General features: G+C 42.7%; 22 non-coding genes across 22 annotated transcripts; all 22 read right to left on the bottom strand.

The window, feature by feature from the left end:
• Window positions 1-505: 505 nt before the first annotated feature.
• On the bottom strand, window positions 506-593 carry trnay-gua (transfer RNA tyrosine (anticodon GUA)). The gene is given in 2 exon segments: window positions 506-541; window positions 557-593. It is a non-coding gene; the product is annotated as a tRNA-Tyr (tRNA).
• A 576-nt stretch (window positions 594-1,169) lies between these two features.
• Window positions 1,170-1,257, bottom strand: trnay-gua (transfer RNA tyrosine (anticodon GUA)). The gene is given in 2 exon segments: window positions 1,170-1,205; window positions 1,221-1,257. It is a non-coding gene; the product is annotated as a tRNA-Tyr (tRNA).
• A 567-nt stretch (window positions 1,258-1,824) lies between these two features.
• On the bottom strand, window positions 1,825-1,912 carry trnay-gua (transfer RNA tyrosine (anticodon GUA)). Its single transcript is given in 2 exon segments — window positions 1,825-1,860; window positions 1,876-1,912. It is a non-coding gene; the product is annotated as a tRNA-Tyr (tRNA).
• Window positions 1,913-3,140: 1,228 nt separating this feature from the next.
• Window positions 3,141-3,228, bottom strand: trnay-gua (transfer RNA tyrosine (anticodon GUA)). The gene is given in 2 exon segments: window positions 3,141-3,176; window positions 3,192-3,228. It is a non-coding gene; the product is annotated as a tRNA-Tyr (tRNA).
• Window positions 3,229-12,740: 9,512 nt separating this feature from the next.
• Window positions 12,741-12,828, bottom strand: trnay-gua (transfer RNA tyrosine (anticodon GUA)). The gene is given in 2 exon segments: window positions 12,741-12,776; window positions 12,792-12,828. It is a non-coding gene; the product is annotated as a tRNA-Tyr (tRNA).
• A 569-nt stretch (window positions 12,829-13,397) lies between these two features.
• Window positions 13,398-13,485, bottom strand: trnay-gua (transfer RNA tyrosine (anticodon GUA)). Its single transcript is given in 2 exon segments — window positions 13,398-13,433; window positions 13,449-13,485. It is a non-coding gene; the product is annotated as a tRNA-Tyr (tRNA).
• A 568-nt stretch (window positions 13,486-14,053) lies between these two features.
• trnay-gua (transfer RNA tyrosine (anticodon GUA)) lies at window positions 14,054-14,141 on the bottom strand. Its single transcript is given in 2 exon segments — window positions 14,054-14,089; window positions 14,105-14,141. It is a non-coding gene; the product is annotated as a tRNA-Tyr (tRNA).
• Window positions 14,142-14,702: 561 nt separating this feature from the next.
• trnay-gua (transfer RNA tyrosine (anticodon GUA)) lies at window positions 14,703-14,790 on the bottom strand. Its single transcript is given in 2 exon segments — window positions 14,703-14,738; window positions 14,754-14,790. It is a non-coding gene; the product is annotated as a tRNA-Tyr (tRNA).
• A 562-nt stretch (window positions 14,791-15,352) lies between these two features.
• Window positions 15,353-15,440, bottom strand: trnay-gua (transfer RNA tyrosine (anticodon GUA)). The gene is given in 2 exon segments: window positions 15,353-15,388; window positions 15,404-15,440. It is a non-coding gene; the product is annotated as a tRNA-Tyr (tRNA).
• A 572-nt stretch (window positions 15,441-16,012) lies between these two features.
• trnay-gua (transfer RNA tyrosine (anticodon GUA)) lies at window positions 16,013-16,100 on the bottom strand. Its single transcript is given in 2 exon segments — window positions 16,013-16,048; window positions 16,064-16,100. It is a non-coding gene; the product is annotated as a tRNA-Tyr (tRNA).
• Window positions 16,101-16,662: 562 nt separating this feature from the next.
• Window positions 16,663-16,750, bottom strand: trnay-gua (transfer RNA tyrosine (anticodon GUA)). The gene is given in 2 exon segments: window positions 16,663-16,698; window positions 16,714-16,750. It is a non-coding gene; the product is annotated as a tRNA-Tyr (tRNA).
• A 562-nt stretch (window positions 16,751-17,312) lies between these two features.
• On the bottom strand, window positions 17,313-17,400 carry trnay-gua (transfer RNA tyrosine (anticodon GUA)). Its single transcript is given in 2 exon segments — window positions 17,313-17,348; window positions 17,364-17,400. It is a non-coding gene; the product is annotated as a tRNA-Tyr (tRNA).
• Window positions 17,401-17,962: 562 nt separating this feature from the next.
• Window positions 17,963-18,050, bottom strand: trnay-gua (transfer RNA tyrosine (anticodon GUA)). Its single transcript is given in 2 exon segments — window positions 17,963-17,998; window positions 18,014-18,050. It is a non-coding gene; the product is annotated as a tRNA-Tyr (tRNA).
• A 562-nt stretch (window positions 18,051-18,612) lies between these two features.
• On the bottom strand, window positions 18,613-18,700 carry trnay-gua (transfer RNA tyrosine (anticodon GUA)). The gene is given in 2 exon segments: window positions 18,613-18,648; window positions 18,664-18,700. It is a non-coding gene; the product is annotated as a tRNA-Tyr (tRNA).
• A 569-nt stretch (window positions 18,701-19,269) lies between these two features.
• trnay-gua (transfer RNA tyrosine (anticodon GUA)) lies at window positions 19,270-19,357 on the bottom strand. The gene is given in 2 exon segments: window positions 19,270-19,305; window positions 19,321-19,357. It is a non-coding gene; the product is annotated as a tRNA-Tyr (tRNA).
• Window positions 19,358-19,927: 570 nt separating this feature from the next.
• Window positions 19,928-20,015, bottom strand: trnay-gua (transfer RNA tyrosine (anticodon GUA)). Its single transcript is given in 2 exon segments — window positions 19,928-19,963; window positions 19,979-20,015. It is a non-coding gene; the product is annotated as a tRNA-Tyr (tRNA).
• A 562-nt stretch (window positions 20,016-20,577) lies between these two features.
• trnay-gua (transfer RNA tyrosine (anticodon GUA)) lies at window positions 20,578-20,665 on the bottom strand. The gene is given in 2 exon segments: window positions 20,578-20,613; window positions 20,629-20,665. It is a non-coding gene; the product is annotated as a tRNA-Tyr (tRNA).
• A 569-nt stretch (window positions 20,666-21,234) lies between these two features.
• Window positions 21,235-21,322, bottom strand: trnay-gua (transfer RNA tyrosine (anticodon GUA)). The gene is given in 2 exon segments: window positions 21,235-21,270; window positions 21,286-21,322. It is a non-coding gene; the product is annotated as a tRNA-Tyr (tRNA).
• Window positions 21,323-22,542: 1,220 nt separating this feature from the next.
• trnay-gua (transfer RNA tyrosine (anticodon GUA)) lies at window positions 22,543-22,630 on the bottom strand. Its single transcript is given in 2 exon segments — window positions 22,543-22,578; window positions 22,594-22,630. It is a non-coding gene; the product is annotated as a tRNA-Tyr (tRNA).
• A 562-nt stretch (window positions 22,631-23,192) lies between these two features.
• Window positions 23,193-23,280, bottom strand: trnay-gua (transfer RNA tyrosine (anticodon GUA)). Its single transcript is given in 2 exon segments — window positions 23,193-23,228; window positions 23,244-23,280. It is a non-coding gene; the product is annotated as a tRNA-Tyr (tRNA).
• A 562-nt stretch (window positions 23,281-23,842) lies between these two features.
• trnay-gua (transfer RNA tyrosine (anticodon GUA)) lies at window positions 23,843-23,930 on the bottom strand. Its single transcript is given in 2 exon segments — window positions 23,843-23,878; window positions 23,894-23,930. It is a non-coding gene; the product is annotated as a tRNA-Tyr (tRNA).
• A 560-nt stretch (window positions 23,931-24,490) lies between these two features.
• Window positions 24,491-24,578, bottom strand: trnay-gua (transfer RNA tyrosine (anticodon GUA)). The gene is given in 2 exon segments: window positions 24,491-24,526; window positions 24,542-24,578. It is a non-coding gene; the product is annotated as a tRNA-Tyr (tRNA).
• Between the last annotated feature and the right edge of the window lie 518 nt (window positions 24,579-25,096).

The following is a 25,096-nucleotide window of genomic DNA, read 5'->3' as shown; positions in this document are numbered from 1 at the left end:
ATCCATGAACATTTGAACATCTTGGCCATGTTTTGTTATAATCGCTACCCTGAACAGCCAGACGATGACTGGCCACCCTCACAGCCTGGTTCCTCTCTAGGTTTTTCCTAGGTTTTGGTCTTTCTAGAAAGTTTTTCCTAGCCACCGTGCGTCTACACCTGCATTGCTTGCTGTTTGGGGTTTTAGGCTGGGTTTCTGTACAGCACTTTGTGACATCAGCTGATGTAAGAAGGACTTTATAAAAATATTTGATTGATTTGATTGTCAAGTTACAGTGCACTGCTGTCAAAAACCGCTGAAAAAGTTATCCTCCTTTGAGCCAGTGTGAGCCAGTGACATAAGGATTGTTGCACTTTCAAATACACTCCGCGACTTTACCAACTGTCCTATGGAAGGTCAACAAGTTATGAATTCAGCGATCTCAGGGAAAGATAATATGTTTGTCAAACACAAATCAAAGTGCACTGCTGTCAAAAGTTGGAGCAAGCCACAAGAAAAAAGACACTCCTTCGAGCCGGATTTGAACCAGCGACCTAAGGATTCCTACAATTATCACCTACAGTCCTCCGCTCTACCAACTGAGCTATCGAAGGTGGACAAGTAACTCCAAAAGCCATAACCTAGATGGTAAGAAGTTCAGCTGACCCTGCTGGTCATCCATGAACATTTGAACATCTTGGCCATGTTTTCTTGTTATAATCGCTACCCTGAACAGCCAGACGATGACTGGCCACCCCTCACAGCCTGGTTCCTCTCTAGGTTTTTTCCTAGGTTTTGGTCTTTCTAGAAAGTTTTTCCTAGCCACCGTGCGTCTACACCTGCATTGCTTGCTGTTTGGGGTTTTAGGCTGGGTTTCTGTACAGCACTTTGTGACATCAGCTGATGTAAGAAGGACTTTATAAAAATATTTGATTGATTTGATTGTCAAGTTACAGTGCACTGCTGTCAAAAACCGCTGAAAAAGTTATCCTCCTTTGAGCCAGTGTGAGCCAGTGACATAAGGATTGTTGCACTTTCAAATACACTCCGCGACTTTACCAACTGTCCTATGGAAGGTCAACAAGTTATGAATTCAGCGATCTCAGGGAAAGATAATATGTTTGTCAAACACAAATCAAAGTGCACTGCTGTCAAAAGTTGGAGCAAGCCACAAGAAAAAAAATTGACACTCCTTCGAGCCGGATTTGAACCAGCGACCTAAGGATTCCTACAATTATCACCTACAGTCCTCCGCTCTACCAACTGAGCTATCGAAGGTGGACAAATAAATCAAAAGCCATAACCTAGATGGTAAGAAGTTCAGCTGACCCTGCTGGTCATCCATGAACATTTGAACATCTTGGCCATGTTTTGTTATAATCGCTACCCTGAACAGCCAGAAATGACTGGCCACCCCTCACAGCCTGGTTCCTCTCTAGGTTTTTTCCTAGGTTTTGGTCTTTCTAGAAAGTTTTTCCTAGCCACCGTGCGTCTACACCTGCATTGCTTGCTGTTTGGGGTTTTAGGCTGGGTTTCTGTACAGCACTTTGTGACATCAGCTGATGTAAGAAGGACTTTATAAAAATATTTGATTGATTTGATTGTCAAGTTACAGTGCACTGCTGTCAAAAACCGCTGAAAAAGTTATCCTCCTTTGAGCCAGTGTGAGCCAGTGACATAAGGATTGTTGCACTTTCAAATACACTCCGCGACTTTACCAACTGTCCTATGGAAGGTCAACAAGTTATGAATTCAGCGATCTCAGGGAAAGATAATATGTTTGTCAAACACAAATCAAAGTGCACTGCTGTCAAAAGTTGGAGCAAGCCACAAGAAAAAAGACACTCCTTCGAGCCGGATTTGAACCAGCGACCTAAGGATTCCTACAATTATCACCTACAGTCCTCCGCTCTACCAACTGAGCTATCGAAGGTGGACAAGTAAATCACGAATTTGCCATAACCTAGATGGTAAGAAGTTCAGCTGACCCTGCTGGTCATCCATGAACATTTGAACATCTTGGCCATGTTTTGTTATAATCGCTACCCTGAACAGCCAGACGATGACTGGCCACCCTCACAGCCTGGTTCCTCTCTAGGTTTTTTCCTAGGTTTTGGTCTTTCTAGAAAGTTTTTCCTAGCCACCGTGCGTCTACACCTGCATTGCTTGCTGTTTGGGGTTTTAGGCTGGGTTTCTGTACAGCACTTTGTGACATCAGCTGATGTAAGAAGGACTTTATAAAAATATTTGATTGATTTGATTGTCAAGTTACAGTGCACTGCTGTCAAAAACCGCTGAAAAAGTTATCCTCCTTTGAGCCAGTGTGAGCCAGTGACATAAGGATTGTTGCACTTTCAAATACACTCCGCGACTTTACCAACTGTCCTATGGAAGGTCAACAAGTTATGAATTCAGCGATCTCAGGGAAAGATAATATGTTTGTCAAACACAAATCAAAGTGCACTGCTGTCAAAAGTTGGAGCAAGCCACAAGAAAAAAGACACTCCTTCGAGCCAGATTTGAACCAGCGACCTAAGGATTCCTACAATTATCACCTACAGTCCTCCGCTCTACCAACTGAGCTATCGAAGGTGGACAAATAAATCCAAAAGCCATGACCTAGGTGGTAAGAAGTTCAGCTGACCCTGCAGGTCATCCATGAACATTTGAACATCTTGGCCATGTTTTGTTATAATCGCTACCCTGAACAGCCAGACGATGACTGGCCACCCCTCACAGCCTGGTTCCTCTCTAGGTTTTTTCCGAGGTTTTGGTGTTTCTAGAAAGTTTTTCCTAGCCACCGTGCGTCTACACCTGCATTGCTTGCCGTTTGGGGTTTTAGGCTGGGTTTCTGTACAGCACTTTGTGACATCAGCTGATGTAAGAAGGACTTTGTAAAAATATTTGATTGATTTGATTGTCAAGTTACAGTGCACTGCTGTCAAAACCCGCTGAAAAAGTTATCCTCCTTTGAGCCAGTGTGAGCCAGTGACATAAGGATTGTTGCACTTTCAAATACACTCCGCGACTTTACCAACTGTCCTATGGAAGGTCAACAAGTTATGAATTCAGCGATCTCAGGGAAAGATAATATGTTTGTCAAACACAAATCAAAGTGCACTGCTGTCAAAAGTTGGAGCAAGCCACAAGAAAAAAGACACTCCTTCGAGCCGGATTTGAACCAGCGACCTAAGGATTCCTACAATTATCACCTACAGTCCTCCGCTCTACCAACTGAGCTATCGAAGGTGGACAAGTAAGTCCAAAAGCCATAACCTAGATGGTAAGAAGTTCAGCTGACCCTGCTGGTCATCCATGAACATTTGAACATCTTGGCCATGTTTTGTTATAATCGCTACCCTGAACAGCCAGACGATGACTGGCCACCCCTCACAGCCTGGTTCCTCTCTAGGTTTTCTCCTAGGTTTTGGTCTTTCTAGAAAGTTTTTCCTAGCCACCGTGCGTCTACACCTGCATTGCTTGCTGTTTGGGGTTTTAGGCTGGGTTTCTGTACAGCACTTTGTGACATCAGCTGATGTAAGAAGGACTTTATAAAAATATTTGATTGATTTGATTGTCAAGTTACAGTGCACTGCTGTCAAAAACCGCTGAAAAAGTTATCCTCCTTTGAGCCAGTGTGAGCCAGTGACATAAGGATTGTTGCACTTTCAAATACACTCCGCGACTTTACCAACTGTCCTATGTAAGGGAAGACCCCCCTGTATTGGACAAAAATGAATGGCAAGTCATTGGCATCGGACAAACCATATACACATTGTCCAATACCACCCAATTCGGCGTTGATTCATGCAAAGTGTATTGCAAATGCCATATGGCAATTGCCAGTTGTAACACTTTAAAAATTCAACAGGTGGCGAATCCGCTCCACCGTGGTTTTTCATATTGGATATGTAACCCAAGTCAACGTCCAAAAGCAAAATTTTGAAAAAATTAATTTTTTGTAAAAAACTTATCACCCCTTAAAAAAGTGCTTTCTGGACCGTTTTTCGAAATTTTCATGATTTTTTTGTCAATTACACATGTGTAAGAACTGTATGAATATACTTTTTCAATTTTATTATCATATTTTTTTTTTTTTTTTTTTTTTTACATGCGCATAAGGAATATGTTTTGTCCATTTTCAATATGATTTCAAGGAAGTCAAAAGTAAAAATGTCAAAATTTTGTAAAAACTTGTAAAAAAAGTGCTTTCTGGATTTGTCAATTACACAATTAAAGAACTGTATCAACATACTTTAGTCGTATTTTATTATCATAATTTATTTTTATTTTTTTTAACTTGTGCATAAGGAATTTTTTGGGGGGCCAAATGCCATAAGAAATTTGACATGCTCAAAAATCCTGCAGAAATGCAAAATTGACTGGCCTGATGAACTCGGGATGGCCGGGCAGTGATAGTTGTTCCTTTCCATCACTGGATTTGCTGTCAAAAAATCCTGCAGAAAGTAGTTGTGAACTCGGGATGGCCTTTCCAAACATCATGTCCATTTGGTGATGTTTTTCACTTAGAATCATATTGTACTATGAAATTTGACATGCTCAAAAATGCAAAATTGACTGGCCTGATGAACACAGGATGGCCGGGCAGTGATAGTTAATTCCTTTCCATCACTCGTTGTGTTGATTTCATCATGTCCATTTGGTGATGTTTTTCACCTGTTATTGCAAGTGCTTTTTTGCAAATGGTTCAATGGACAATTACCATATGAAATTTGACACCAAAAATGCAAAAACTGGCCTGATGAACACAGGATGGCTGATGATAGTTGTACTTTCCATCACTGGGCATCATTCCATTTGTTTATGTTTTCTCACTTTTGCAAAGTCATATTTGCAATATTTCAATGGGCCCATATGAAATTTGACATGCTCAAAAATCCTGCAGAAATGCAAAATTGACTGGCCAGATGAACTCGGGATGGCCTGGCAGTGATAGTTGTCCTTTCCATCGCTCGTTGTGTTGATTTCATCATGTCCATTTTGTGATGTTTTTCACTGTTGAATCATATTGCAAGTCAAATGCATTTGCAATATGGTTCAATTGGCATTTACCATATGAAATTTGACATGCTCAAAAATGCAAAATTGACTGGCCTGATGAACACAGGATGGCCGGCAGTGATAGTTGTACCTTTCCATCACTCGTTGTGTTGATTTCATCATGTCCATTTGTTTATGTTTTTTGCTCAATCTTTTGCAAAGTCACTGTGCATTTGCAATATGGTTCAATGGGCAGGTACCATCACGAAATTTGTCATGCTATAAAAACCCTGCAGGAATGTGAAATTGACTGGCCCGATGAACTCGGGATGGCTGGGCAGTGATTCTGGTTCATCTCAATCGCTCGTTAGGGTTGATTTCAGAATGTCCATTAGGTGATGTTTTTTCACTATAGAATCATATTGCAAATGCACGTGCATTGTTGTGCAACTGGTAACCCAAAAATAAAAATAAGGTGATTTCATTATGTCCATTTGTTTATGTTTTCTTACTTTTGCAAAGTCACTGTGCATTTGCAATATGGTTCAATGGGCAGGTACCATCACGAATTTGTCATGCTATAAAAACCCTGCAGGAATGTGAAATTGACTGGCCCGATGAACTCGGGATGGCTGGGCAGTGATTCTGGTTCATCTCAATGGCTCGTTAGGGTTGATTTCAGAATGTCACTTTTGGTGATGGTACCTCACTGTTTAAACATATTGCAAATGGACAAGAGTCACCAGCAAGTCACCGTCCATCAGTCAATTAGATATCATTCTGACACCAAACTGATACAAACGGACACTAAACCCACTTTTTCCAACTCGTTTAGTAGCCAACTATCACATACTTCAGAGCTGGCCCAAAATTCACAACGCCTTCGGTTCAAACCATAAAAAAATCATAAAACACATAGTTACGTTCTAGCTGCGCGTCCATTTCTTATGTTACGTGTAGGCCTAGCTGAGGCGACCCCGAATCCCAAGTTTCGGCTCGATCGGTCATTTGGTGTCCGAGCAAAACCCTAATTGGTGCTGAAAATCAACTTTTTTCTATGACTTGCTACGGGGTCCTTGAATGAGCTATCGGACCGAAACGTTGGGGTTTGTCTATATGGGCCGAGACGGTCGCAATGCACCTAGTCTTGTGTCTCTGAGACATTTCTAAATGTCGCCATTTTTGTAATGGTCAAAATGAATTGAAGTCATTGCAAATGTACGAAGCTGTTTCTCGGTCCAAGAACTGTCTAGAGCCACGTAACTCACCACGCACTATCGACCTGAGGTCTAGAACAGGTTTCTAAAGTTTCGGAACTCTAGGTCTGACGGTTCTTTTTTAGCTCGAACAAAGCTAACTATTGGAGGCACTGTCTGTCTCTACAAACCCCAATACGTCCCTCCTTCCAAGTTGTGTGTCTGTGTGATTTAGTTTTCCTTTGAAATTTTATGGGAAAAATGACTGATTTACAGTTCATGGGGGTTGCCTAATCACACATATGAAGTTTTGGACAGATCTGACTTTTTTAACCCCTCGAAACAGCCCCTGAGACACCAATTATGGCACTTCCGGTTGGCACAGGAAGCTATAAGTCAACACATATCCTCACTGGGGTATGCTGTTACAGAATCCTGAGTTTTAAGTCCTTACATTAAGAATTGACTGATTTACACAGGGTTGAATGCACTATGTCCATCAAACTGCAGGCAGGGTATGGAAAAACACTTTTAGGGTGATTTTAACCACTTCCGGTTGGTCCAGGAAGCTTAGAATCAACACAGGTAGACCTCATACTGCCCTGATGGACTGTTACCAAAGACAGGTTCATACGGGATTCATAACCCATATAGACTTCAGGTTGAATTTAGGGGTGCAGGCAATGTATTCCTATGGGGAGACAAGTCAATGCAAACTCTTTGAAGTAAACACTTTCTTTTAACTATTAAGGGTTAATGCCACACGGTCAAGGTTAGGCTTGCACGGATCGGAAGGACCTTAGGAACGTACCTGAGGTCAAATTGTGCTTCTCACCCTAAAGGTTCTCTCACTGTCACCCAAAAGCAAATGACGTGGTGGGGCAGGCTTAATTTTGGGCCTACTTTTCTCATGGTCGCTGCGCTCAGACCGAGCGAGCTACGGTCAAGCGGGATATCTCGTTGAACTCGGCACGGCCTAGAGATTATGTTTATGCCATTGCCTGCTCTCCGTGTCTTTGAGCACCGCCCTTTTTCACTCCATCCTTGCTGTGTGTGCGTGTGAGAGCTTTTCTTTGACATCTGTTGGGAGAAATGACTGATTTACAGTTCATGAGGTTTACCTAGTCACACATATGAAGTTTTGGAAAATCTGACTTTTTTAACCCTTCAAACTGCCACTGTGACACCATTAAAGGCACTTCCGGTTGGCACAGGAAGCTATAAGTAAACCCATGTCTTGATTGACATAGAAACTTACAGAATCCTGAGTTTTAAGTCTTTAAGTTAAGAATTGACTGATCTACGATCTACACTGGGTTGAATGTAGTCATTTTCACCTTTGAAGGTTATGTACATCAAAACACCTTTTGGGTCAATTTAACCACTTCCGGTTGCTCCAGGAAGTTTAGAATCGACACAGGTAGACCTCATAGTGGTCTGATGGACTGTCATAGAAGACAGGTTCATTAGGCATTCATAACCCACATAGGCTTCAGGTTGAATTTAGAGGTGCAGGCAATGTATTCCTATGGGGAGAGAAGTCAATGCAAACTGTTTGAAGTAAACACCTTCTTTTAACTGTTAAGGGTTAATGCCACACGGTCAAGGTTAGGCTTGCACGGATCGGGGGACCTTTCAGGAACTACCTGAGGACCTCGTACCTGAGGTCGAATTGTGCTTCTCACCCTAACGGTTCTCTCACTGTCATCCAAAAGCAAATGACATTGAGGGCCAGGCTTCCTTTTGCGCTTCTTTTTTCAAGGTCGCTGCACTCCGAGCGAGCTACGGTCAAGCGGGCGTCTCGTTGAACTCTGCACAGTCTGGAGACTATGGTGATGCCATTTTTTGTGTTGATTTCAGAATGCCATTTTGGTGATGGTCCCTCTCCGTTTAAACATATTGCTAATGTACAAAAGTCAACTAGCAAGTCAGTGTCCACCAGTCAATTAGATGTCATTCTGACACCAAACTGATACCAATTGACACCAAACCCACTTTTTTTTAACCAACTCATTTAGAAGCCAACTATCACAAACGTATGTCAGAAGTTAGTTTTGTGAAATTCACAGCGCCACTTTTTGTTTTAAAAAATGACAAACGTAAATCACATTTTTACGTTTATTTCCAGCTAAATCCAGGTCGGACATTATGTGAAAAGCCAAGCCTACGACCCCGAATCCCGATTTCGACCCGATAGGTCCTTGGCGACCTAGGAGTAAACCCTAATTGGTGCTGAAAATCCACTTTTTCAATGCCTTGCTTGGGGTCCTTGAATGAGCTATCGGACCAATTGCTGAACGTTGGGGTCCGTCTCTATGGGCCGAGCCAGGTTTCAATGCACATCCCAGTCTTGTGTCTCTGAGACTTTTCTAAATGTCGCCAAAGTTCGTAATGGTCAAAATGAATTGAAGTCATTGCAAATGATACGAGGCTATTTCTCGGTCCGAGAACCTTCTAGAGCCACCTACCTCACCACGCACTATCGACCCGAGGTCTAGAACAGGTTTCTAAAGTTTCGAACTCTAGGTCTGACGGTTCTTTTTAGCTCGAACAAAGCTAACTATTGGAGGGGTTAATGCATGTTTCAGTCGATATTATGGAGTTAATTCGGAAAAAAGTTCGACATGTAGGTGACTGAATTTTTGGTTTTTCGGTAGCACGGTCAAGGGCAGTCTGCTCTGCACGGATCGTGTCTGATTTAGTTTTCCTTTGAAATTTTATGGGAAAAATGACTGATTTACAGTTCATGGGGGTCTCTAATCACAAAAGCAAATGAAGTTTTGGACAGATCTGACTTTTTTAACCCCTCAAGGTCACAGCCCCTGAGACACCAAAGGCACTCTCCGTTGGCACAGGAAGCTATAAGTGATGCCATTTCCTCACTGGTGTTGCTTTTACAGAATCCTGATTTTTAAGTCCTTCCGTTAAACAATTGAGTGATTTACAAAGGGTTGAATGCAAGTATGTCTATCAAACTGCATTTGCAGGTAATGGAAAAACACTTTTTCCAGGGTGATTTTAACCACTTCACATTGGTCAGGAAGGCTTAGAATCAACAAAGGTAGTTTAAAACATAATAAAAACTGAAACACATAGTTACCTAGCTGCGGGTTCAGGTCGGACATTATAACCCATATAGACTTCAGGTTGAATTTAGGGTTTCAGGCAATGTATTCCTATGGGGAGAGAAAACCAATGCAAACTCTTTGAAGTAAACACTTTTTTAACTTTATGGGTTAATGCCACACGAACGTTAGAAACGGATCGGAAGGACTCTTGGGAACATTTCAATGCCTGAGGTCTTGTGCTTCTTTTCTAAAGGTTCTCTCATGTCACCCAAAATGAAATGAAGTCATGGGGCAGGCTTAATTTTGGGGCTGTTTTCTCATGGTCGCTGAGCCACCATAGACCACCAGCAGCTAGGTCAGAACAGGATTCTAAAGTTGAACTCTAGGTCACGGCCTAGAGATTATGTTTATGCCATTGCCTGCTCACTGTCTGTCTTTGAGCACCCAATTTTTAACTCTATCCTTTGTGTGTGTGTGTGATTTAGTTTTCTTTGACATCTGTTGGGAGAAATGACTGATTTACAGTTCATGAGGTTTGCCTAATCACACATATGAAGTTTTGGAAAGATGTGACTTTTTTTAACCCTTCAAAACCGACAGTGTGACCCAATTAAAGGCACTTCCGGTTGGCACAGGAAGCTATAAGTAAACACATGTCTTGATATACATAGCCACTTACAGAATCCTGAGTTTTAAGTCTTTAAGTTAAGAATTGACTGATCTACACAGGGTTGAATGCACTATCAAACTGCAGGCAGTGTATGGATCAACACTGATAAGGTGATTTTAACCACTTCCGGTTGGTCCAGGAAGCTTAGAATCAACACAGGTAGACCTCATAGTGGTCTGATGGACTGTCATAGAAGACAGGTTCATAAGTCATTCATAACCCACATAGGCTTCAGGTTGAATTTAGAGGTGCAGGCAATGTATTCCTATGGGGAGAGAAGTCAATGCAAACTCTTTGAAGTAAACACCTTCTTTTAACTATTAAGGGTTAATGCTCCACGGTCAAGGTTAGGCTTGCACGGATCGGGAGGACCTTAGGAACGTACCTGAGGTCGAATTGTGCTTCTCACCCTAACGGTTCTCTCACTGTCACCCAAAAGCAAATGACATTGAGGGCCAGGCTTCATTTTGGTTCTGCTTTTTTTCAAGGTCACTGCACTCAGAGCGAGCTACGGTCAAGCGGGGCGTCTCGTTGAACTCGGCACAGTCTGGAGACTATGGTGATGCCATTTTTTGTGTTGATTTCAGAATGCCATTTTGGTGATGGTCCTCTCCGAAAAATATGTGCTAATGTACAAAAGTCAACTAGCAAGTCAGTGTCCATCAGTCAATTAGATGTCATTCTGACACCAAACTGATACCAACTCCAAACCCACTTTTTAGCTGTTGTGTGTCTTTAAGCTTTTACTTTGACATCTTTTGGGAGAAATGACTGATTTACAGTTCAATGATTTTTCACCTAAAGATCACACATTGGAATTGATAGTTTTGGAAAGATGTGACTTTTTAACCCTTTCAAAATGCAAAGATTTTCACTGTGACCCAATTAAAGGCACTTCCGGTTGGCACAGGAAGCTATAGAAACAGTGTCTTGAAAACCAAGATGTATGACCTTACAGAAATGCACTGAGTTTTGAGTCTTTTCCATGATCGTTAAGAATTGACTGATGAATGCGACAGGGTTGAATGGACTCTTTCTCTTGTTTCCCCAAGGTCTCTGCAGCATTGTGATGTAGGCATATCAAAGATTGACCATAAGAGACTACAATTTCAACCAAGTGTCCCTCTTGGTATCTGCGGATTCTTAGAAAAATCAAGTCCCAGTGTTTTTCCATTCAAATCTCAGAACAAAGTCAGGGTAGAAGACAGGTTTTCAATGGAGAGAATTGACAAACCACCTTCAGGATTGATTCAAACAACGTTTTCCATGTTTCAGGGGATATTATGGAGTTAATGCAAAAAAGTTTGACATGTAAACACCTTCTTTTAACAAATGCATAGTAACAAAAGGGTTAATGTGTCCTACACAAGAATCTTTCAGGAAAAACTGGACATCTGCTATGTATCTGAGAGTCTCCTCATTGAAACATCTGAAGTTCTTCAAAGGTAAATTATTTTATTTGATTCCTTGGCTGGTTTTTGTGAATATGTCACCCAAAATGCTAATGAAATGCTGAGGGCTATCACCACTTTACATTTTAGTGATTTTCTCTGGTTCTAAGCTTTTTATTTTGAAAATCTGAGACGACAGGATTGTTAAGAAAAGGATAAGCCTGAGAACAGGCATATTTATTTAATTTCATTTGCGATTTTTAGAAATCGCTAAGTTTATGGTAATGAGCCATTGAGGCTGTGTTTCAGCTGCCTCATTTTGGGTCCTATGAGGTTAAAAACGCACTTTGTCACTCCATCCTTGCTGTGTTTGTGTTTCTGTGTGTGTGTGTGTGAGAGAGAGCTTTTCTTTGACATCTGTTGGGAGAAATGACTGACTTACAGTTTATGGGGGTTGCCTAATCACACATATGAAGTTTTGAAAAGATCTGACCTTTTTAACCCTTGGAAACTGCCACTGTGACACCATTTAAGGCACTTCCGGTTGGCACAGGAAGCTATAAATAAACTCATATCATGATTGGGGTATGCCTTTACAGAATCCTGAGTTTTAAGTCTTTACGTTAAGAACTGAGTTATTTACGGAGGGTTTAGTGAGTGTGTGTTATTTCAGAAAATCATAGAAAATCACAGAAATCTCGCAGAGCTCCGCAGCACATAAAAAAAAGATTCGTAAGAACACCCTGCAACTGGATCTGTAACCGTTGAAAAAAAAACACCTATCCGTGAACATCACCAAGGTGTCACCTACGATTTCTCTTAAATGACGATAGATAAATGGCTGGTTCTTTTTTTATTGACACCGGAGGCTCCTTGACTTTGACGTGAAGTGGAAAAATAATTTCTCTATTTTCATTTTGGACCTTTAATCCCAGAGAAATGGCCATAACTCAAAAACCGTTGAGGCCTAGACGCCATCTTGTTCGGGGCCAACTGCCCATTATGCCGCCCCTGGCTCACCGAGTTTTTTTCTAAATATTTTCAGTTTTCGAGATAAGGCCCCGTCGTGAATCGTGATATTTTGTCCAATAGCAATATGATTGCTTATGCCCTCTTGTGGGAATTTCCGGGACGGCGGAAAAATGACCTAAATCTTATTATTTTTGTAAAACGGAAACCGAATGTCCGACAAAGTTCATTTGATGACTTCCTGGTAGGTTGGCCCTGCCGACGCCCGACGCCGTCCGCTGAAAAAGTTACAAACGATTTCGGACGTCTAGTAAGGGACCGTACATTTGCAATATGGACTTTCTCACTAACCATACAGGTACTGCCGAAATCTTCCCTTAAGGTATGATAAGATAATATGTTTGTCAAACACAAGTCAAAGTGCACTGCTGTCAAAAGTTGGAGCAAGCCACAAGAAAAATGACACTCCTTCGAGCCGGATTTGAACCAGCGACCTAAGGATTCCTACAATTATCACCTACAGTCCTCCGCTCTACCAACTGAGCTATCGAAGGTGGACAAGTAAATCTAAAAGCCATGACCTAGGTGGTAAGAAGTTCAGCTGACCCTGCAGGTCATCCATGAACATTTGAACATCTTGGCCATGTTTTGTTATAATCGCTACCCTGAACAGCCAGACGATGACTGGCCACCCCTCACAGCCTGGTTCCTCTCTAGGTTTTTTCCTAGGTTTTGGTCTTTCTAGAAAGTTTTTCCTAGCCACCGTGCGTCTACACCTGCATTGCTTGCTGTTTGGGGTTTTAGGCTGGGTTTCTGTACAGCACTTTGTGACATCAGCTGATGTAAGAAGGACTTTGTAAAAATATTTGATTGATTTGATTGTCAAGTTACAGTGCACTGCTGTCAAAAACCGCTGAAAAAGTTATCCTCCTTTGAGCCAGTGTGAGCCAGTGACATAAGGATTGTTGCACTTTCAAATACACTCCGCGACTTTACCAACTGTCCTATGGAAGTTCAACAAGTTATGAATTCAGCGATCTCAGGGAAAGATAATATGTTTGTCAAACACAAGTCAAAGTGCACTGCTGTCAAAAGTTGGAGCAAGCCACAAGAAAAAAGACTCTCCTTCGAGCCGGATTTGAACCAGCGACCTAAGGATTCCTACAATTATCACCTACAGTCCTCCGCTCTACCAACTGAGCTATCGAAGGTGGACAAGTAAATCCAAAAGCCATAACCTAGATGGTAAGAAGTTCAGCTGACCCTGCTGGTCATCCATGAACATTTGAACATCTTGGCCATGTTTTGTTATAATCGCTACCCTGAACAGCCAGACGATGACTGGCCACCCCTCACAGCCTGGTTCCTCTCTAGGTTTTTTCCTAGGTTTTGGTCTTTCTAGAAAGTTTTTCCTAGCCACCGTGCGTCTACACCTGCATTGCTTGCTGTTTGGGGTTTTAGGCTGGGTTTCTGTACAGCACTTTGTGACATCAGCTGATGTAAGAAGGACTTTATAAAAATATTTGATTGATTTGATTGTCAAGTTACAGTGCACTGCTGTCAAAAACCGCTGAAAAAGTTATCCTCCTTTGAGCCAGTGTGAGCCAGTGACATAAGGATTGTTGCACTTTCAAATACACTCCGCGACTTTACCACTGTCCTATGGAAGTTCAACAAGTTATGAATTCAGCGATCTCAGGGAAAGATAATATGTTTGTCAAACACAAGTCAAAGTGCACTGCTGTCAAAAGTTGGAGCAAGCCACAAGAAAAAAGACTCTCCTTCGAGCCGGATTTGAACCAGCGACCTAAGGATTCCTACAATTATCACCTACAGTCCTCCGCTCTACCAACTGAGCTATCGAAGGTGGACAAGTAAATCAAAAGCCATAACCTAGATGGTAAGAAGTTCAGCTGACCCTGCTGGTCATCCATGAACATTTGAACATCTTGGCCATGTTTTGTTATAATCGCTACCCTGAACAGCCAGACGATGACTGGCCACCCCTCACAGCCTGGTTCCTCTCTAGGTTTTTTCCTAGGTTTTGGTCTTTCTAGAAAGTTTTTCCTAGCCACCGTGCGTCTACACCTGCATTGCTTGCTGTTTGGGGTTTTAGGCTGGGTTTCTGTACAGCACTTTGTGACATCAGCTGATGTAAGAAGGACTTTATAAAAATATTTGATTGATTTGATTGTCAAGTTACAGTGCACTGCTGTCAAAAACCGCTGAAAAAGTTATCCTCCTTTGAGCCAGTGTGAGCCAGTGACATAAGGATTGTTGCACTTTCAAATACACTCCGCGACTTTACCGACTGTCCTATGGAAGTTCAACAAGTTATGAATTCAGCGATCTCAGGGAAAGATAATATGTTTGTCAAACACAAGTCAAAGTGCACTGCTGTCAAAAGTTGGAGCAAGCCACAAGACTCTCCTTCGAGCCGGATTTGAACCAGCGACCTAAGGATTCCTACAATTATCACCTACAGTCCTCCGCTCTACCAACTGAGCTATCGAAGGTGGACAAGTAACTCCAAAAGCCATAACCTAGATGGTAAGAAGTTCAGCTGACCCTGCTGGTCATCCATGAACATTTGAACATCTTGGCCATGTTTTGTTATAATCGCTACCCTGAACAGCCAGACGATGACTGGCCACCCCTCACAGCCTGGTTCCTCTCTAGGTTTTTTCCTAGGTTTTGGTCTTTCTAGAAAGTTTTTCCTAGCCACCGTGCGTCTACACCTGCATTGCTTGCTGTTTGGGGTTTTAGGCTGGGTTTCTGTACAGCACTTTGTGACATCAGCTGATGTAAGAAGGACTTTATAAAAATATTTGATTGATTTGATTGTCAAGTTACAGTGCACTGCTGTCAAAAACCGCTGAAAAAGTTATCCTCCTTTGAGCCAGTGTGAGCCAGTGACATAAGGATTGTTGCACTTTCAAATACACTCCGCGACTTTACCGACTGTCCTATGGAAGTTCAACAAGTTATGAATTCAGCGATCTCAGGGAAAGATAATATGTTTGTCAAACACAAGTCAAAGTGCACTGCTGTCAAAAGTTGGAGCAAGCCACAAGACTCTCCTTCGAGCCGGATTTGAACCAGCGACCTAAGGATTCCTACAATTATCACCTACAGTCCTCCGCTCTACCAACTGAGCTATCGAAGGTGGACAAGTAACTCCAAAAGCCATAACCTAGATGGTAAGAAGTTCAGTTCAGCTGACCCTGCTGGTCATCCATGAACATTTGAACATCTTGGCCATGTTTTGTTATAATCGCTACCCTGAACAGCCAGACGATGACTGGCCACCCCTCACAGCCTGGTTCCTCTCTAGGTTTTTTCCTAGGTTTTGGTCTTTCTAGAAAGTTTTTCCTAGCCACCGTGCGTCTACACCTGCATTGCTTGCTGTTTGGGGTTTTAGGCTGGGTTTCTGTACAGCACTTTGTGACATCAGCTGATGTAAGAAGGACTTTATAAAAATATTTGATTGATTTGATTGTCAAGTTACAGTGCACTGCTGTCAAAAACCGCTGAAAAAGTTATCCTCCTTTGAGCCAGTGTGAGCCAGTGACATAAGGATTGTTGCACTTTCAAATACACTCCGCGACTTTACCGACTGTCCTATGGAAGTTCAACAAGTTATGAATTCAGCGATCTCAGGGAAAGATAATATGTTTGTCAAACACAAGTCAAAGTGCACTGCTGTCAAAGTTGGAGCAAGCCACAAGAAAAAGACTCTCCTTCGAGCCGGATTTGAACCAGCGACCTAAGGATTCCTACAATTATCACCTACAGTCCTCCGCTCTACCAACTGAGCTATCGAAGGTGGACAAGTAACTCTAAAAGACATAACCTAGATGGTAAGAAGTTCAGCTGACCCTGCTGGTCATCCATGAACATTTGAACATCTTGGCCATGTTTTGTTATAATCGCTACCCTGAACAGCCAGACGATGACTGGCCACCCCTCACAGCCTGGTTCCTCTCTAGGTTTTTTCCTAGGTTTTGGTCTTTCTAGAAAGTTTTTCCTAGCCACCGTGCGTCTACACCTGCATTGCTTGCTGTTTGGGGTTTTAGGCTGGGTTTCTGTACAGCACTTTGTGACATCAGCTGATGTAAGAAGGACTTTATAAAAATATTTGATTGATTTGATTGTCAAGTTACAGTGCACTGCTGTCAAAAACCGCTGAAAAAGTTATCCTCCTTTGAGCCAGTGTGAGCCAGTGACATAAGGATTGTTGCACTTTCAAATACACTCCGCGACTTTACCGACTGTCCTATGGAAGTTCAACAAGTTATGAATTCAGCGATCTCAGGGAAAGATAATATGTTTGTCAAACACAAGTCAAAGTGCACTGCTGTCAAAAGTTGGAGCAAGCCACAAGACTCTCCTTCGAGCCGGATTTGAACCAGCGACCTAAGGATTCCTACAATTATCACCTACAGTCCTCCGCTCTACCAACTGAGCTATCGAAGGTGGACAAGTAACTCCAAAAGCCATAACCTAGATGGTAAGAAGTTCAGCTGACCCTGCTGGTCATCCATGAACATTTGAACATCTTGGCCATGTTTTGTTATAATCGCTACCCTGAACAGCCAGACGATGACTGGCCACCCCTCACAGCCTGGTTCCTCTCTAGGTTTTTTCCTAGGTTTTGGTCTTTCTAGAAAGTTTTTCCTAGCCACCGTGCGTCTACACCTGCATTGCTTGCTGTTTGGGGTTTTAGGCTGGGTTTCTGTACAGCACTTTGTGACATCAGCTGATGTAAGAAGGACTTTATAAAAATATTTGATTGATTTGATTGTCAAGTTACAGTGCACTGCTGTCAAAAACCGCTGAAAAAGTTATCCTCCTTTGAGCCAGTGTGAGCCAGTGACATAAGGATTGTTGCACTTTCAAATACACTCCGCGACTTTACCGACTGTCCTATGGAAGTTCAACAAGTTATGAATTCAGCGATCTCAGGGAAAGATAATATGTTTGTCAAACACAAGTCAAAGTGCACTGCTGTCAAAAGTTGGAGCAAGCCACAAGACTCTCCTTCGAGCCGGATTTGAACCAGCGACCTAAGGATTCCTACAATTATCACCTACAGTCCTCCGCTCTACCAACTGAGCTATCGAAGGTGGACAAGTAACTCCAAAAGCCATAACCTAGATGGTAAGAAGTTCAGCTGACCCTGCTGGTCATCCATGAACATTTGAACATCTTGGCCATGTTTTGTTATAATCGCTACCCTGAACAGCCAGACGATGACTGGCCACCCCTCACAGCCTGGTTCCTCTCTAGGTTTTTTCCTAGGTTTTGGTCTTTCTAGAAAGTTTTTCCTAGCCACCGTGCGTCTACACCTGCATTGCTTGCTGTTTGGGGTTTTAGGCTGGGTTTCTGTACAGCACTTTGTGACATCAGCTGATGTAAGAAGGACTTTATAAAAATATTTGATTGATTTGATTGTCAAGTTACAGTGCACTGCTGTCAAAAACCGCTGAAAAAGTTATCCTCCTTTGAGCCAGTGTGAGCCAGTGACATAAGGATTGTTGCACTTTCAAATACACTCCGCGACTTTACCGACTGTCCTATGGAAGTTCAACAAGTTATGAATTCAGCGATCTCAGGGAAAGATAATATGTTTGTCAAACACAAGTCAAAGTGCACTGCTGTCAAAAGTTGGAGCAAGCCACAAGACTCTCCTTCGAGCCGGATTTGAACCAGCGACCTAAGGATTCCTACAATTATCACCTACAGTCCTCCGCTCTACCAACTGAGCTATCGAAGGTGGACAAGTAACTCCAAAAGCCATAACCTAGATGGTAAGAAGTTCAGCTGACCCTGCTGGTCATCCATGAACATTTGAACATCTTGGCCATGTTTTGTTATAATCGCTACCCTGAACAGCCAGACGATGACTGGCCACCCCTCACAGCCTGGTTCCTCTCTAGGTTTTTTCCTAGGTTTTGGTCTTTCTAGAAAGTTTTTCCTAGCCACCGTGCGTCTACACCTGCATTGCTTGCTGTTTGGGGTTTTAGGCTGGGTTTCTGTACAGCACTTTGTGACATCAGCTGATGTAAGAAGGACTTTATAAAAATATTTGATTGATTTGATTGTCAAGTTACAGTGCACTGCTGTCAAAAACCGCTGAAAAAGTTATCCTCCTTTGAGCCAGTGTGAGCCAGTGACATAAGGATTGTTGCACTTTCAAATACACTCCGCGACTTTACCGACTGTCCTATGGAAGTTCAACAAGTTATGAATTCAGCGATCTCAGGGAAAGATAATATGTTTGTCAAACACAAGTCAAAGTGCACTGCTGTCAAAAGTTGGAGCAAGCCACAAGACTCTCCTTCGAGCCGGATTTGAACCAGCGACCTAAGGATTCCTACAATTATCACCTACAGTCCTCCGCTCTACCAACTGAGCTATCGAAGGTGGACAAGTAACTCCAAAAGCCATAACCTAGATGGTAAGAAGTTCAGCTGACCCTGCTGGTCATCCATGAACATTTGAACATCTTGGCCATGTTTTGTTATAATCGCTACCCTGAACAGCCAGACGATGACTGGCCACCCCTCACAGCCTGGTTCCTCTCTAGGTTTTTTCCTAGGTTTTGGTCTTTCTAGAAAGTTTTTCCTAGCCACCGTGCGTCTACACCTGCATTGCTTGCTGTTTGGGGTTTTAGGCTGGGTTTCTGTACAGCACTTTGTGACATCAGCTGATGTAAGAAGGACTTTATAAAAATATTTGATTGATTTGATTGTCAAGTTACAGTGCACTGCTGTCAAAAACCGCTGAAAAAGTTATCCTCCTTTGAGCCAGTGTGAGCCAGTGACATAAGGATTGTTGCACTTTCAAATACACTCCGCGACTTTACCGACTGTCCTATGGAAGTTCAACAAGTTATGAATTCAGCGATCTCAGGGAAAGATAATATGTTTGTCAAACACAAGTCAAAGTGCACTGCTGTCAAAAGTTGGAGCAAGCCACAAGAAAAAAGACTCTCCTTCGAGCCGGATTTGAACCAGCGACCTAAGGATTCCTACAATTATCACCTACAGTCCTCCGCTCTACCAACTGAGCTATCGAAGGTGGACAAGTAACTCCAAAAGCCATAACCTAGATGGTAAGAAGTTCAGCTGACCCTGCTGGTCATCCATGAACATTTGAACATCTTGGCCATGTTTTGTTATATATCGCTACCCTGAACAGCCAGACGATGACTGGCCACCCCTCACAGCCTGGTTCCTCTCTAGGTTTTTTCCTAGGTTTTGGTCTTTCTAGAAAGTTTTTCCTAGCCACCGTGCGTCTACACCTGCATTGCTTGCTGTTTGGGGTTTTAGGCTGGGTTTCTGTACAGCACTTTGTGACATCAGCTGATGTAAGAAGGACTTTATAAAAATATTTGATTGATTTGATTGTCAAGTTACAGTGCACTGCTGTCAAAAACCGCTGAAAAAGTTATCCTCCTTTGAGCCAGTGTGAGCCAGTGACATAAGGATTGTTGCACTTTCAAATACACTCCGCGACTTTACCGACTGTCCTATGGAAGTTCAACAAGTTATGAATTCAGCGATCTCAGGGAAAGATAATATGTTTGTCAAACACAAGTCAAAGTGCACTGCTGTCAAAAGTTGGAGCAAGCCACAAGAAAAAAGACTCTCCTTCGAGCCGGATTTGAACCAGCGACCTAAGGATTCCTACAATTATCACCTACAGTCCTCCGCTCTACCAACTGAGCTATCGAAGGTGGACAAGTAACTCCAAAAGCCATAACCTAGATGGTAAGAAGTTCAGCTGACCCTGCTGGTCATCCATGAACATTTGAACATCTTGGCCATGTTTTGTTATAATCGCTACCCTGAACAGCCAGACGATGACTGGCCACCCCTCACAGCCTGGTTCCTCTCTAGGTTTTTTCCTAGGTTTTGGTCTTTCTAGAAAGTTTTTCCTAGCCACCGTGCGTCTACACCTGCATTGCTTGCTGTTTGGGGTTTTAGGCTGGGTTTCTGTACAGCACTTTGTGACATCAGCTGATGTAAGAAGGACTTTATAAAAATATTTGATTGATTTGATTGTCAAGTTACAGTGCACTGCTGTCAAAAACCGCTGAAAAAGTTATCCTCCTTTGAGCCAGTGTGAGCCAGTGACATAAGGATTGTTGCACTTTCAAATACACTCCGCGACTTTACCGACTGTCCTATGGAAGTTCAACAAGTTATGAATTCAGCGATCTCAGGGAAAGATAATATGTTTGTCAAACACAAGTCAAAGTGCACTGCTGTCAAAAGTTGGAGCAAGCCACAAGACTCTCCTTCGAGCCGGATTTGAACCAGCGACCTAAGGATTCCTACAATTATCACCTACAGTCCTCCGCTCTACCAACTGAGCTATCGAAGGTGGACAAGTAACTCCAAAAGCCATAACCTAGATGGTAAGAAGTTCAGCTGACCCTGCTGGTCATCCATGAACATTTGAACATCTTGGCCATGTTTTGTTATAATCGCTACCCTGAACAGCCAGACGATGACTGGCCACCCCTCACAGCCTGGTTCCTCTCTAGGTTTTTTCCTAGGTTTTGGTCTTTCTAGAAAGTTTTTCCTAGCCACCGTGCGTCTACACCTGCATTGCTTGCTGTTTGGGGTTTTAGGCTGGGTTTCTGTACAGCACTTTGTGACATCAGCTGATGTAAGAAGGACTTTATAAAAATATTTGATTGATTTGATTGTCAAGTTACAGTGCACTGCTGTCAAAAACCGCTGAAAAAGTTATCCTCCTTTGAGCCAGTGTGAGCCAGTGACATAAGGATTGTTGCACTTTCAAATACACTCCGCGACTTTACCGACTGTCCTATGGAAGTTCAACAAGTTATGAATTCAGCGATCTCAGGGAAAGATAATATGTTTGTCAAACACAAGTCAAAGTGCACTGCTGTCAAAAGTTGGAGCAAGCCACAAGAAAAAAGACTCTCCTTCGAGCCGGATTTGAACCAGCGACCTAAGGATTCCTACAATTATCACCTACAGTCCTCCGCTCTACCAACTGAGCTATCGAAGGTGGACAAGTAACTCCAAAAGCCATAACCTAGATGGTAAGAAGTTCAGCTGACCCTGCTGGTCATCCATGAACATTTGAACATCTTGGCCATGTTTTGTTATAATCGCTACCCTGAACAGCCAGACGATGACTGGCCACCCCTCACAGCCTGGTTCCTCTCTAGGTTTTTTCCTAGGTTTTGGTCTTTCTAGAAAGTTTTTCCTAGCCACCGTGCGTCTACACCTGCATTGCTTGCTGTTTGGGGTTTTAGGCTGGGTTTCTGTACAGCACTTTGTGACATCAGCTGATGTAAGAAGGACTTTATAAAAATATTTGATTGATTTGATTGTCAAGTTACAGTGCACTGCTGTCAAAAACCGCTGAAAAAGTTATCCTCCTTTGAGCCAGTGTGAGCCAGTGACATAAGGATTGTTGCACTTTCAAATACACTCCGCGACTTTACCGACTGTCCTATGGAAGTTCAACAAGTTATGAATTCAGCGATCTCAGGGAAAGATAATATGTTTGTCAAACACAAGTCAAAGTGCACTGCTGTCAAAAGTTGGAGCAAGCCACAAGAAAAAAGACTCTCCTTCGAGCCGGATTTGAACCAGCGACCTAAGGATTCCTACAATTATCACCTACAGTCCTCCTCCTCTACCAACTGAGCTATCGAAGGTGGACAAGTAACTCCAAAAGCCATAACCTAGATGGTAAGAAGTTCAGCTGACCCTGCTGGTCATCCATGAACATTTGAACATCTTGGCCATGTTTTGTTATAATCGCTACCCTGAACAGCCAGACGATGACTGGCCACCCCTCACAGCCTGGTTCCTCTCTAGGTTTTTTCCTAGGTTTTGGTCTTTCTAGAAAGTTTTTCCTAGCCACCGTGCGTCTACACCTGCATTGCTTGCTGTTTGGGGTTTTAGGCTGGGTTTCTGTACAGCACTTTGTGACATCAGCTGATGTAAGAAGGACTTTATAAAAATATTTGATTGATTTGATTGTCAAGTTACAGTGCACTGCTGTCAAAAACCGCTGAAAAAGTTATCCTCCTTTGAGCCAGTGTGAGCCAGTGACATAAGGATTGTTGCACTTTCAAATACACTCCGCGACTTTACCGACTGTCCTATGGAAGTTCAACAAGTTATGAATTCAGCGATCTCAGGGAAAGATAATATGTTTGTCAAACACAAGTCAAAGTGCACTGCTGTCAAAAGTTGGAGCAAGCCACAAGACTCTCCTTCGAGCCGGATTTGAACCAGCGACCTAAGGATTCCTACAATTATCACCTACAGTCCTCCGCTCTACCAACTGAGCTATCGAAGGTGGACAAGTAAGACCAAAAGCCATAACCTAGATGGTAAGAAGTTCAGCTGACCCTGCTGGTCATCCATGAACATTTGAACATCTTGGCCATGTTTTGTTATAATCGCTACCCTGAACAGCCAGACGATGACTGGCCACCCCTCACAGCCTGGTTCCTCTCTAGGTTTTTTCCTAGGTTTTGGTCTTTCTAGAAAGTTTTTCCTAGCCACCGTGCGTCTACACCTGCATTGCTTGCTGTTTGGGGTTTTAGGCTGGGTTTCTGTACAGCACTTTGTGACATCAGCTGATGTAAGAAGGACTTTATAAAAATATTTGATTGATTTGATTGTCAAGTTACAGTGCACTGCTGTCAAAAACCGCTGAAAAAGTTATCCTCCTTTGAGCCAGTGTGAGCCAGTGACATAAGGATTGTTGCACTTTCAAATACACTCCGCGACTTTACCGACTGTCCTATGGAAGTTCAACAAGTTATGAATTCAGCGATCTCAGGGAAAGATAATATGTTTGTCAAACACAAGTCAAAGTGCACTGCTGTCAAAAGTTGGAGCAAGCCACAAGACTCTCCTTCGAGCCGGATTTGAACCAGCGACCTAAGGATTCCTACAATTATCACCTACAGTCCTCCGCTCTACCAACTGAGCTATCGAAGGTGGACAAGTAACTCCAAAAGCCATAACCTAGATGGTAAGAAGTTCAGCTGACCCTGCTGGTCATCCATGAACATTTGAACATCTTGGCCATGTTTTGTTATAATCGCTACCCTGAACAGCCAGACGATGACTGGCCACCCCTCACAGCCTGGTTCCTCTCTAGGTTTTTTCCTAGGTTTTGGTCTTTCTAGAAAGTTTTTCCTAGCCACCGTGCGTCTACACCTGCATTGCTTGCTGTTTGGGGTTTTAGGCTGGGTTTCTGTACAGCACTTTGTGACATCAGCTGATGTAAGAAGGACTTTATAAAAATATTTGATTGATTTGATTGTCAAGTTACAGTGCACTGCTGTCAAAAACCGCTGAAAAAGTTATCCTCCTTTGAGCCAGTGTGAGCCAGTGACATAAGGATTGTTGCACTTTCAAATACACTCCGCGACTTTACCGACTGTCCTATGGAAGTTCAACAAGTTATGAATTCAGCGATCTCAGGGAAAGATAATATGTTTGTCAAACACAAGTCAAAGTGCACTGCTGTCAAAAGTTGGAGCAAGCCACAAGACTCTCCTTCGAGCCGGATTTGAACCAGCGACCTAAGGATTCCTACAATTATCACCTACAGTCCTCCGCTCTACCAACTGAGCTATCGAAGGTGGAAGTAACTCCAAAAGCCATAACCTAGATGGTAAGAAGTTCAGCTGACCCTGCTGGTCATCCATGAACATTTGAACATCTTGGCCATGTTTTGTTATAATCGCTACCCTGAACAGCCAGACGATGACTGGCCACCCCTCACAGCCTGGTTCCTCTCTAGGTTTTTTCCTAGGTTTTGGTCTTTCTAGAAAGTTTTTCCTAGCCACCGTGCGTCTACACCTGCATTGCTTGCTGTTTGGGGTTTTAGGCTGGGTTTCTGTACAGCACTTTGTGACATCAGCTGATGTAAGAAGGACTTTATAAAAATATTTGATTGATTTGATTGTCAAGTTACAGTGCACTGCTGTCAAAAACCGCTGAAAAAGTTATCCTCCTTTGAGCCAGTGTGAGCCAGTGACATAAGGATTGTTGCACTTTCAAATACACTCCGCGACTTTACCGACTGTCCTATGGAAGTTCAACAAGTTATGAATTCAGCGATCTCAGGGAAAGATAATATGTTTGTCAAACACAAGTCAAAGTGCACTGCTGTCAAAAGTTGGAGCAAGCCACAAGACTCTCCTTCGAGCCGGATTTGAACCAGCGACCTAAGGATTCCTACAATTATCACCTACAGTCCTCCGCTCTACCAACTGAGCTATCGAAGGTGGACAAGTAACTCCAAAAGCCATAACCTAGATGGTAAGAAGTTCAGCTGACCCTGCTGGTCATCCATGAACATTTGAACATCTTGGCCATGTTTTGTTATAATCGCTACCCTGAACAGCCAGACGATGACTGGCCACCCCTCACAGCCTGGTTCCTCTCTAGGTTTTTTCCTAGGTTTTGGTCTTTCTAGAAAGTTTTTCCTAGCCACCGTGCGTCTACACCTGCATTGCTTGCTGTTTGGGGTTTTAGGCTGGGTTTCTGTACAGCACTTTGTGACATCAGCTGATGTAAGAAGGACTTTATAAAAATATTTGATTGATTTGATTGTCAAGTTACAGTGCACTGCTGTCAAAAACCGCTGAAAAAGTTATCCTCCTTTGAGCCAGTGTGAGCCAGTGACATAAGGATTGTTGCACTTTCAAATACACTCCGCGACTTTACCAACTGTCCTATGGAAGTTCAACAAGTTATGAATTCAGCGATCTCAGGGAAAGATAATATGTTTGTCAAACACAAG

This window comes from Oncorhynchus nerka, unplaced genomic scaffold (assembly GCF_034236695.1).
Source record: "Oncorhynchus nerka isolate Pitt River unplaced genomic scaffold, Oner_Uvic_2.0 unplaced_scaffold_1944, whole genome shotgun sequence".
Taxonomy (NCBI): domain Eukaryota; kingdom Metazoa; phylum Chordata; class Actinopteri; order Salmoniformes; family Salmonidae; genus Oncorhynchus; species Oncorhynchus nerka.
This window is presented reverse-complemented; position numbering and strand designations above follow the sequence as displayed.